General features: G+C 46.7%; 5 non-coding genes and 1 pseudogene across 5 annotated transcripts; all 6 read right to left on the bottom strand.

Annotated features, from left to right (window-relative positions):
* Window positions 1–1,624: 1,624 nt before the first annotated feature.
* LOC130349870 (U2 spliceosomal RNA) lies at window positions 1,625–1,815 on the bottom strand. The gene has a single exon (XR_008887102.1). It is a non-coding gene; the product is annotated as a U2 spliceosomal RNA (small nuclear RNA).
* A 2,093-nt stretch (window positions 1,816–3,908) lies between these two features.
* On the bottom strand, window positions 3,909–4,091 carry LOC130349820 (U2 spliceosomal RNA). Its single transcript, XR_008887058.1, has one exon. It is a non-coding gene; the product is annotated as a U2 spliceosomal RNA (small nuclear RNA).
* A 692-nt stretch (window positions 4,092–4,783) lies between these two features.
* Window positions 4,784–4,943, bottom strand: LOC130349821 (U2 spliceosomal RNA; annotated as a pseudogene).
* A 2,082-nt stretch (window positions 4,944–7,025) lies between these two features.
* LOC130349858 (U2 spliceosomal RNA) lies at window positions 7,026–7,216 on the bottom strand. The gene has a single exon (XR_008887091.1). It is a non-coding gene; the product is annotated as a U2 spliceosomal RNA (small nuclear RNA).
* Window positions 7,217–9,309: 2,093 nt separating this feature from the next.
* LOC130349846 (U2 spliceosomal RNA) lies at window positions 9,310–9,500 on the bottom strand. Its single transcript, XR_008887080.1, has one exon. It is a non-coding gene; the product is annotated as a U2 spliceosomal RNA (small nuclear RNA).
* A 2,092-nt stretch (window positions 9,501–11,592) lies between these two features.
* Window positions 11,593–11,783, bottom strand: LOC130349834 (U2 spliceosomal RNA). The gene has a single exon (XR_008887068.1). It is a non-coding gene; the product is annotated as a U2 spliceosomal RNA (small nuclear RNA).
* Between the last annotated feature and the right edge of the window lie 340 nt (window positions 11,784–12,123).

Here is a 12,123-nt window from a genome sequence, read left to right as displayed (position 1 = left end):
CTCAGGCAGAGCAGTGCTGATGCTCCTCATAAAGCTGTCGCTGCTGTGAAGGTTCTAGGTGACATCACAAATCCCTATGGTTACATACACAACAAAGCTGGGTTGTTGTTGTTTACACTCTGCAAGGCCTGTGGAAGTGAGTGACATCATAGCACTGTAGTTCTGAGGGTTCAAGATGGATGCAACAATCTCCTGTTGCTTCTATGAAGGCCGTAATAGACGACATCACCAAACAGCTCCATAGTCACATACACAGCAAAGGAGAGATGTTGTTTACACCTAGTGATGTCAGTGGTATTGAGTGACATCACAGCACAGTGCTAAGGCTCCTGGGCCTGGACACAGCAGCGGCTGCAATATCTCAACGGAGAATACGTTTATATCTATGTGTGTGTGTGCGCATATATATATATATATATATATATATATATATATATATATATATTTCTCCGCCGAAATCACTTTTAAACCCATTTCCACCTTTTTTTCCCTTCTCTTCCTCTTACTTTTTTTTCACGTTTTTTTACGTTTTTCTCCTTTTCGCCTCTTTTCTGGGCGTATTATTCTTCTTTTTCTTCTTTTTTTTCGTCTAATGCATACCCCATCAGTGCAGCAATGCTTATTCAATACCGCCAGCAGATGGAGACACTGGGGGGTAATTTTCTAAGGATTTATACTGATTTTTCCTGTCTGAATTTGTCGCACAGAAAGTTGCAGGCCAAATATGTGTGACATTTCTGCGACTTTAGCTTCTAGAGCATTTTTACAACATTATACATAGGTGCTGAATACATAAAAAGCGACTGTTCAGCGACAGACAAGTCGCATCGGCTGAAAGTAGGCCAGAATGTCAGTCCATGTTGGAGCAGGTTTAGATACAGTCTAAAGCATAGATCTCAAAGTCTGTGCACAGAATTTAGCAAGGGCCTCGCACCTTCTGATGCATCAGGTAGGTGCACAATAGCATAGCCTAACCCTCTGTACTTTGGTCTATATTGATGCGGGACATAGACAGCCAGCTGATGACCAATCCATTAGTGCAATGGATGGCTGGAAGCATTTGTCTTTGCCTTTGCAATACCACAGAAGCAATGCATGGTCAATGTACAGCAATGACACACCTGTGTGAACAGCCAGGAGACCCCCCCCCCCCCCCCCCCCATGTTATGTTACATAGTTACATAGTTAGTACGGTCGAAAAAAGACATATGTCCATCACGTTCAACCAGGGAATTAAGGGGTAGGGGTGTGGCGCGATATTGGGGAAGGGATGAGATTTTATATTTCTTCATAAGCATTAATCTTATTTTGTCAATTAGGAACATTCAGCACCCACCCGCTATCAAGGCAGCTGCCTATCATGTCATGCCCTACCTGCACAGGTGTGCTGGCTACTCAAATGATCCAATTAAGGAGGCCATTTAGTCAGCAGCAGCAGAAGTCCTGTGCCTGGACGCTCCAACAGGGGCCAGACACAAGCAGAAGCAGAAGCAGCAGAAGCAGCAGCAGCACCACCTTTTGTTTTTTGGCTGCAGCAGCAGCAAGGCCCACAGGGCTGGCTAGCTGGCTAGCCAGCAAGCAGGTAGCAATGAAAGTAGGAATCTTTCTTTTTAACCCTGTAAGGGGGTGGTGCACTGTACCCGAAGATACTGCCATATCGGGTCAATGCATAGGGCGACGGAAGCAAGCTTCGAAATCGGCCCCCGTTCTCAAAAATCCATTTAATATATGGTCCCCAGATAGGGGACGTATCAGATATTAAACTGATAAGAACAGATACTACACTTGATCTTAGCCAAAAGGCCGAGAAGCGATAACCGTGAAAGGGGCGGGCCCAACAAGGTCCCCTTCATGGGCACTATCACTGCTTGCTGTCAGGGAGGCTGCCAGACAATTTTCCATGCACACTCTGGGCTGGGGGGCAGTCAACCACCAGTACACACAGCAGAACCTAAACCCATACCATTATTGCTAAGCAGCAAGACAGGGGCCCATTGCACTCCCACGGGGCCTTTTTAAATGCAATCCATAACCCGGATTTGCCAGGAACCCTTCTTACTCCTCCTACTTGCATGTGACACTGGGCTTAGGATCTGCATAGGAAACACACACACAAGCACACACCTACCTTTGTTGCCTGCAGATGCCTCCTTGGCTGTCCCCAAACGGTATCAAACCAACACCCACGGGAAGCTGTAAGCATAGAGGACATGCCTGCACCCCATTGGACTTACCTGTGTGGGTTAAATCCGGGTTATTTGACAACCTATGGCGGTGATGGTTCTGCTCAGGCAGAGCAGTGCTGATGCTCCTCATAAAGCTGTCGCTGCTGTGAAGGTTCTAGGTGACATCACAAATCCCTATGGTTACATACACAACAAAGCTGGGTTGTTGTTGTTTACACTCTGCAAGGCCTGTGGAAGTGAGTGACATCATAGCACTGTAGTTCTGAGGGTTCAAGATGGATGCAACAATCTCCTGTTGCTTCTATGAAGGCCGTAATAGACGACATCACCAAACAGCTCCATAGTCACATACACAGCAAAGGAGAGATGTTGTTTACACCTAGTGATGTCAGTGGTATTGAGTGACATCACAGCACAGTGCTAAGGCTCCTGGGCCTGGACACAGCAGCGGCTGCAATATCTCAACGGAGAATACGTTTATATCTATGTGTGTGTGTGCGCATATATATATATATATATATATATATATATATATATATATATTTCTCCGCCGAAATCACTTTTAAACCCATTTCCACCTTTTTTTCCCTTCTCTTCCTCTTACTTTTTTTTCACGTTTTTTTACGTTTTTCTCCTTTTCGCCTCTTTTCTGGGCGTATTATTCTTCTTTTTCTTCTTTTTTTTCGTCTAATGCATACCCCATCAGTGCAGCAATGCTTATTCAATACCGCCAGCAGATGGAGACACTGGGGGATAATTTTCTAAGGATTTATACTGATTTTTCCTGTCTGAATTTGTCGCACAGAAAGTTGCAGGCCAAATATGTGTGACATTTCTGCGACTTTAGCTTCTAGAGCATTTTTACAACATTATACATAGGTGCTGAATACATAAAAAGCGACTGTTCAGCGACAGACAAGTCGCATCGGCTGAAAGTAGGCCAGAATGTCAGTCCATGTTGGAGCAGGTTTAGATACAGTCTAAAGCATAGATCTCAAAGTCTGTGCACAGAATTTAGCAAGGGCCTCGCACCTTCTGATGCATCAGGTAGGTGCACAATAGCATAGCCTAACCCTCTGTACTTTGGTCTATATTGATGCGGGACATAGACAGCCAGCTGATGACCAATCCATTAGTGCAATGGATGGCTGGAAGCATTTGTCTTTGCCTTTGCAATACCACAGAAGCAATGCATGGTCAATGTACAGCAATGACACACCTGTGTGAACAGCCAGGAGACCCCCCCCCCCCCCCCCCCCATGTTATGTTACATAGTTACATAGTTAGTACGGTCGAAAAAAGACATATGTCCATCACGTTCAACCAGGGAATTAAGGGGTAGGGGTGTGGCGCGATATTGGGGAAGGGATGAGATTTTATATTTCTTCATAAGCATTAATCTTATTTTGTCAATTAGGAACATTCAGCACCCACCCGCTATCAAGGCAGCTGCCTATCATGTCATGCCCTACCTGCACAGGTGTGCTGGCTACTCAAATGATCCAATTAAGGAGGCCATTTAGTCAGCAGCAGCAGAAGTCCTGTGCCTGGACGCTCCAACAGGGGCCAGACACAAGCAGAAGCAGAAGCAGCAGAAGCAGCAGCAGCACCACCTTTTGTTTTTTGGCTGCAGCAGCAGCAAGGCCCACAGGGCTGGCTAGCTGGCTAGCCAGCAAGCAGGTAGCAATGAAAGTAGGAATCTTTCTTTTTAACCCTGTAAGGGGGTGGTGCACTGTACCCGAAGATACTGCCATATCGGGTCAATGCATAGGGCGACGGAAGCAAGCTTCGAAATCGGCCCCCGTTCTCAAAAATCCATTTAATATATGGTCCCCAGATAGGGGACGTATCAGATATTAAACTGATAAGAACAGATTTTTTTTTTTTTTTTTATCTAAAGCCGAGGAACGTGCTTTCGATTCACCCAAAGTGCAAGAAAAAGTGCAAACGTGTTACACTAAAAAAACGTGCACAAAGGATGCGGTCTATCGCAAGCCCTTCTCCGATAGGAGAGAGGCCCCCCAACAAACCTTACCCTTCGCCTCCGGACCAAAAGGTACCTGCGAGGTTCCAGGTTCGATGTCCCTTTTCGCCGAAGCTACTAGGAGACCACAAATGCTCCCGGCATCCCCCTTGGCGTTAGCCAAGGTATCTGCCCGCAGAGCCGATTACGGTAGGTACCCTGCGAAGCAGGAGTACCCGGGGTGTTTGCAGGGAGGTGCGGAACCTAATGGCCACACACACCCCCCCTAGACCGCCAGGAGGGACACCCAGAAGGGCTACCGCATCCTGACAAATCCTGTGAACACACAACACGCAAAAAGTGACACAGTGAGACAAAAAATAAATAAATAAGTGAATGTGTGCAGATATACTGCCCGGACATCCGGCCGGATCTATAAAAATTTCTCTGATCCTAGCCAGAAGGCCGGGAATCAAGAGGTGAGTGCCACAAGGTGAAGAGATTATGGTGCCCGTGCTTCAACTCAGTGAGCCTATTCTCCCAGTGAGTTTCGGCACCTCAGGGTCACCACTCCCCGAGGCACAAAAGTACCTCGGCTCTAGACCCTCTCAGCCTCATGGCGAGACCCGGAGGGAACAGGTCACATCGGGGCAGCCGTCGAGCTGATTCCTCAGAACCAGCCCCGGAAAGCCCTGGTACACCTGCATCCTCCATGCAGCACCCATCCCCACCAGCATGAAAACTGATAAGAACAGATACTACACTTGATCTTAGCCAAAAGGCCGAGAAGCGATAACCGTGAAAGGGGCGGGCCCAACAAGGTCCCCTTCATGGGCACTATCACTGCTTGCTGTCAGGGAGGCTGCCAGACAATTTTCCATGCACACTCTGGGCTGGGGGGCAGTCAACCACCAGTACACACAGCAGAACCTAAACCCATACCATTATTGCTAAGCAGCAAGACAGGGGCCCATTGCACTCCCACGGGGCCTTTTTAAATGCAATCCATAACCCGGATTTGCCAGGAACCCTTCTTACTCCTCCTACTTGCATGTGACACTGGGCTTAGGATCTGCATAGGAAACACACACACAAGCACACACCTACCTTTGTTGCCTGCAGATGCCTCCTTGGCTGTCCCCAAACGGTATCAAACCAACACCCACGGGAAGCTGTAAGCATAGAGGACATGCCTGCACCCCATTGGACTTACCTGTGTGGGTTAAATCCGGGTTATTTGACAACCTATGGCGGTGATGGTTCTGCTCAGGCAGAGCAGTGCTGATGCTCCTCATAAAGCTGTCGCTGCTGTGAAGGTTCTAGGTGACATCACAAATCCCTATGGTTACATACACAACAAAGCTGGGTTGTTGTTGTTTACACTCTGCAAGGCCTGTGGAAGTGAGTGACATCATAGCACTGTAGTTCTGAGGGTTCAAGATGGATGCAACAATCTCCTGTTGCTTCTATGAAGGCCGTAATAGACGACATCACCAAACAGCTCCATAGTCACATACACAGCAAAGGAGAGATGTTGTTTACACCTAGTGATGTCAGTGGTATTGAGTGACATCACAGCACAGTGCTAAGGCTCCTGGGCCTGGACACAGCAGCGGCTGCAATATCTCAACGGAGAATACGTTTATATCTATGTGTGTGTGTGCGCATATATATATATATATATATATATATATATATTTCTCCGCCGAAATCACTTTTAAACCCATTTCCACCTTTTTTTCCCTTCTCTTCCTCTTACTTTTTTTTCACGTTTTTTTACGTTTTTCTCCTTTTCGCCTCTTTTCTGGGCGTATTATTCTTCTTTTTCTTCTTTTTTTTCGTCTAATGCATACCCCATCAGTGCAGCAATGCTTATTCAATACCGCCAGCAGATGGAGACACTGGGGGATAATTTTCTAAGGATTTATACTGATTTTTCCTGTCTGAATTTGTCGCACAGAAAGTTGCAGGCCAAATATGTGTGACATTTCTGCGACTTTAGCTTCTAGAGCATTTTTACAACATTATACATAGGTGCTGAATACATAAAAAGCGACTGTTCAGCGACAGACAAGTCGCATCGGCTGAAAGTAGGCCAGAATGTCAGTCCATGTTGGAGCAGGTTTAGATACAGTCTAAAGCATAGATCTCAAAGTCTGTGCACAGAATTTAGCAAGGGCCTCGCACCTTCTGATGCATCAGGTAGGTGCACAATAGCATAGCCTAACCCTCTGTACTTTGGTCTATATTGATGCGGGACATAGACAGCCAGCTGATGACCAATCCATTAGTGCAATGGATGGCTGGAAGCATTTGTCTTTGCCTTTGCAATACCACAGAAGCAATGCATGGTCAATGTACAGCAATGACACACCTGTGTGAACAGCCAGGAGACCCCCCCCCCCCCCCCCCCATGTTATGTTACATAGTTACATAGTTAGTACGGTCGAAAAAAGACATATGTCCATCACGTTCAACCAGGGAATTAAGGGGTAGGGGTGTGGCGCGATATTGGGGAAGGGATGAGATTTTATATTTCTTCATAAGCATTAATCTTATTTTGTCAATTAGGAACATTCAGCACCCACCCGCTATCAAGGCAGCTGCCTATCATGTCATGCCCTACCTGCACAGGTGTGCTGGCTACTCAAATGATCCAATTAAGGAGGCCATTTAGTCAGCAGCAGCAGAAGTCCTGTGCCTGGACGCTCCAACAGGGGCCAGACACAAGCAGAAGCAGAAGCAGCAGAAGCAGCAGCAGCATCACCTTTTGTTTTTTGGCTGCAGCAGCAGCAAGGCCCACAGGGCTGGCTAGCTGGCTAGCCAGCAAGCAGGTAGCAATGAAAGTAGGAATCTTTCTTTTTAACCCTGTAAGGGGGTGGTGCACTGTACCCGAAGATACTGCCATATCGGGTCAATGCATAGGGCGACGGAAGCAAGCTTCGAAATCGGCCCCCGTTCTCAAAAATCCATTTAATATATGGTCCCCAGATAGGGGACGTATCAGATATTAAACTGATAAGAACAGATACTACACTTGATCTTAGCCAAAAGGCCGAGAAGCGATAACCGTGAAAGGGGCGGGCCCAACAAGGTCCCCTTCATGGGCACTATCACTGCTTGCTGTCAGGGAGGCTGCCAGACAATTTTCCATGCACACTCTGGGCTGGGGGGCAGTCAACCACCAGTACACACAGCAGAACCTAAACCCATACCATTATTGCTAAGCAGCAAGACAGGGGCCCATTGCACTCCCACGGGGCCTTTTTAAATGCAATCCATAACCCGGATTTGCCAGGAACCCTTCTTACTCCTCCTACTTGCATGTGACACTGGGCTTAGGATCTGCATAGGAAACACACACACAAGCACACACCTACCTTTGTTGCCTGCAGATGCCTCCTTGGCTGTCCCCAAACGGTATCAAACCAACACCCACGGGAAGCTGTAAGCATAGAGGACATGCCTGCACCCCATTGGACTTACCTGTGTGGGTTAAATCCGGGTTATTTGACAACCTATGGCGGTGATGGTTCTGCTCAGGCAGAGCAGTGCTGATGCTCCTCATAAAGCTGTCGCTGCTGTGAAGGTTCTAGGTGACATCACAAATCCCTATGGTTACATACACAACAAAGCTGGGTTGTTGTTGTTTACACTCTGCAAGGCCTGTGGAAGTGAGTGACATCATAGCACTGTAGTTCTGAGGGTTCAAGATGGATGCAACAATCTCCTGTTGCTTCTATGAAGGCCGTAATAGACGACATCACCAAACAGCTCCATAGTCACATACACAGCAAAGGAGAGATGTTGTTTACACCTAGTGATGTCAGTGGTATTGAGTGACATCACAGCACAGTGCTAAGGCTCCTGGGCCTGGACACAGCAGCGGCTGCAATATCTCAACGGAGAATACGTTTATATCTATGTGTGTGTGTGCGCATATATATATATATATATATATATATATATATATATATATATATATATTTCTCCGCCGAAATCACTTTTAAACCCATTTCCACCTTTTTTTCCCTTCTCTTCCTCTTACTTTTTTTTCACGTTTTTTTACGTTTTTCTCCTTTTCGCCTCTTTTCTGGGCGTATTATTCTTCTTTTTCTTCTTTTTTTTCGTCTAATGCATACCCCATCAGTGCAGCAATGCTTATTCAATACCGCCAGCAGATGGAGACACTGGGGGATAATTTTCTAAGGATTTATACTGATTTTTCCTGTCTGAATTTGTCGCACAGAAAGTTGCAGGCCAAATATGTGTGACATTTCTGCGACTTTAGCTTCTAGAGCATTTTTACAACATTATACATAGGTGCTGAATACATAAAAAGCGACTGTTCAGCGACAGACAAGTCGCATCGGCTGAAAGTAGGCCAGAATGTCAGTCCATGTTGGAGCAGGTTTAGATACAGTCTAAAGCATAGATCTCAAAGTCTGTGCACAGAATTTAGCAAGGGCCTCGCACCTTCTGATGCATCAGGTAGGTGCACAATAGCATAGCCTAACCCTCTGTACTTTGGTCTATATTGATGCGGGACATAGACAGCCAGCTGATGACCAATCCATTAGTGCAATGGATGGCTGGAAGCATTTGTCTTTGCCTTTGCAATACCACAGAAGCAATGCATGGTCAATGTACAGCAATGACACACCTGTGTGAACAGCCAGGAGACCCCCCCCCCCCCCATGTTATGTTACATAGTTACATAGTTAGTACGGTCGAAAAAAGACATATGTCCATCACGTTCAACCAGGGAATTAAGGGGTAGGGGTGTGGCGCGATATTGGGGAAGGGATGAGATTTTATATTTCTTCATAAGCATTAATCTTATTTTGTCAATTAGGAACATTCAGCACCCACCCGCTATCAAGGCAGCTGCCTATCATGTCATGCCCTACCTGCACAGGTGTGCTGGCTACTCAAATGATCCAATTAAGGAGGCCATTTAGTCAGCAGCAGCAGAAGTCCTGTGCCTGGACGCTCCAACAGGGGCCAGACACAAGCAGAAGCAGAAGCAGCAGAAGCAGCAGCAGCACCACCTTTTGTTTTTTGGCTGCAGCAGCAGCAAGGCCCACAGGGCTGGCTAGCTGGCTAGCCAGCAAGCAGGTAGCAATGAAAGTAGGAATCTTTCTTTTTAACCCTGTAAGGGGGTGGTGCACTGTACCCGAAGATACTGCCATATCGGGTCAATGCATAGGGCGACGGAAGCAAGCTTCGAAATCGGCCCCCGTTCTCAAAAATCCATTTAATATATGGTCCCCAGATAGGGGACGTATCAGATATTAAACTGATAAGAACAGATACTACACTTGATCTTAGCCAAAAGGCCGAGAAGCGATAACCGTGAAAGGGGCGGGCCCAACAAGGTCCCCTTCATGGGCACTATCACTGCTTGCTGTCAGGGAGGCTGCCAGACAATTTTCCATGCACACTCTGGGCTGGGGGGCAGTCAACCACCAGTACACACAGCAGAACCTAAACCCATACCATTATTGCTAAGCAGCAAGACAGGGGCCCATTGCACTCCCACGGGGCCTTTTTAAATGCAATCCATAACCCGGATTTGCCAGGAACCCTTCTTACTCCTCCTACTTGCATGTGACACTGGGCTTAGGATCTGCATAGGAAACACACACACAAGCACACACCTACCTTTGTTGCCTGCAGATGCCTCCTTGGCTGTCCCCAAACGGTATCAAACCAACACCCACGGGAAGCTGTAAGCATAGAGGACATGCCTGCACCCCATTGGACTTACCTGTGTGGGTTAAATCCGGGTTATTTGACAACCTATGGCGGTGATGGTTCTGCTCAGGCAGAGCAGTGCTGATGCTCCTCATAAAGCTGTCGCTGCTGTGAAGGTTCTAGGTGACATCACAAATCCCTATGGTTACATACACAACAAAGCTGGGTTGTTGTTGTTTACACTCTGCAAGGCCTGTGGAAGTGAGTGACATCATAGCACTGTAGTTCTGAGGGTTCAAGATGGATGCAACAATCTCCTGTTGCTTCTATGAAGGCCGTAATAGACGACATCACCAAACAGCTCCATAGTCACATACACAGCAAAGGAGAGATGTTGTTTACACCTAGTGATGTCAGTGGTATTGAGTGACATCACAGCACAGTGCTAAGGCTCCTGGGCCTGGACACAGCAGCGGCTGCAATATCTCAACGGAGAATACGTTTATATCTATGTGTGTGTGTGCGCATATATATATATATATATATATATATATATATATATATATATATTTCTCCGCCGAAATCACTTTTAAACCCATTTCCACCTTTTTTTCCCTTCTCTTCCTCTTACTTTTTTTTCACGTTTTTTTACGTTTTTCTCCTTTTCGCCTCTTTTCTGGGCGTATTATTCTTCTTTTTCTTCTTTTTTTTCGTCTAATGCATACCCCATCAGTGCAGCAATGCTTATTCAATACCGCCAGCAGATGGAGACACTGGGGGATAATTTTCTAAGGATTTATACTGATTTTTCCTGTCTGAATTTGTCGCACAGAAAGTTGCAGGCCAAATATGTGTGACATTTCTGCGACTTTAGCTTCTAGAGCATTTTTACAACATTATACATAGGTGCTGAATACATAAAAAGCGACTGTTCAGCGACAGACAAGTCGCATCGGCTGAAAGTAGGCCAGAATGTCAGTCCATGTTGGAGCAGGTTTAGATACAGTCTAAAGCATAGATCTCAAAGTCTGTGCACAGAATTTAGCAAGGGCCTCGCACCTTCTGATGCATCAGGTAGGTGCACAATAGCATAGCCTAACCCTCTGTACTTTGGTCTATATTGATGCGGGACATAGACAGCCAGCTGATGACCAATCCATTAGTGCAATGGATGGCTGGAAGCATTTGTCTTTGCCTTTGCAATACCACAGAAGCAATGCATGGTCAATGTACAGCAATGACACACCTGTGTGAACAGCCAGGAGACCCCCCCCCCCCCCCCCATGTTATGTTACATAGTTACATAGTTAGTACGGTCGAAAAAAGACATATGTCCATCACGTTCAACCAGGGAATTAAGGGGTAGGGGTGTGGCGCGATATTGGGGAAGGGATGAGATTTTATATTTCTTCATAAGCATTAATCTTATTTTGTCAATTAGGAACATTCAGCACCCACCCGCTATCAAGGCAGCTGCCTATCATGTCATGCCCTACCTGCACAGGTGTGCTGGCTACTCAAATGATCCAATTAAGGAGGCCATTTAGTCAGCAGCAGCAGAAGTCCTGTGCCTGGACGCTCCAACAGGGGCCAGACACAAGCAGAAGCAGAAGCAGCAGAAGCAGCAGCAGCACCACCTTTTGTTTTTTGGCTGCAGCAGCAGCAAGGCCCACAGGGCTGGCTAGCTGGCTAGCCAGCAAGCAGGTAGCAATGAAAGTAGGAATCTTTCTTTTTAACCCTGTAAGGGGGTGGTGCACTGTACCCGAAGATACTGCCATATCGGGTCAATGCATAGGGCGACGGAAGCAAGCTTCGAAATCGGCCCCCGTTCTCAAAAATCCATTTAATATATGGTCCCCAGATAGGGGACGTATCAGATATTAAACTGATAAGAACAGATACTACACTTGATCTTAGCCAAAAGGCCGAGAAGCGATAACCGTGAAAGGGGCGGGCCCAACAAGGTCCCCTTCATGGGCACTATCACTGCTTGCTGTCAGGGAGGCTGCCAGACAATTTTCCATGCACACTCTGGGCTGGGGGGCAGTCAACCACCAGTACACACAGCAGAACCTAAACCCATACCATTATTGCTAAGCAGCAAGACAGGGGCCCATTGCACTCCCACGGGGCCTTTTTAAATGCAATCCATAACCCGGATTTGCCAGGAACCCTTCTTACTCCTCCTACTTGCATGTGACACTGGGCTTAGGATCTGCATAGGAAACACACACACAAGCACACACCTACCTTTGTTGCCTGCAGATGCCTCCTTGG

The sequence above is a fragment of the Hyla sarda genome, unplaced genomic scaffold, assembly GCF_029499605.1.
Source record: "Hyla sarda isolate aHylSar1 unplaced genomic scaffold, aHylSar1.hap1 scaffold_924, whole genome shotgun sequence".
In the NCBI taxonomy this organism is placed as follows: Eukaryota; Metazoa; Chordata; class Amphibia; order Anura; family Hylidae; genus Hyla; species Hyla sarda.
The sequence above is the reverse complement of the archived record's forward strand: the minus strand, read 5'-3'. Positions and strand labels throughout refer to the sequence as shown.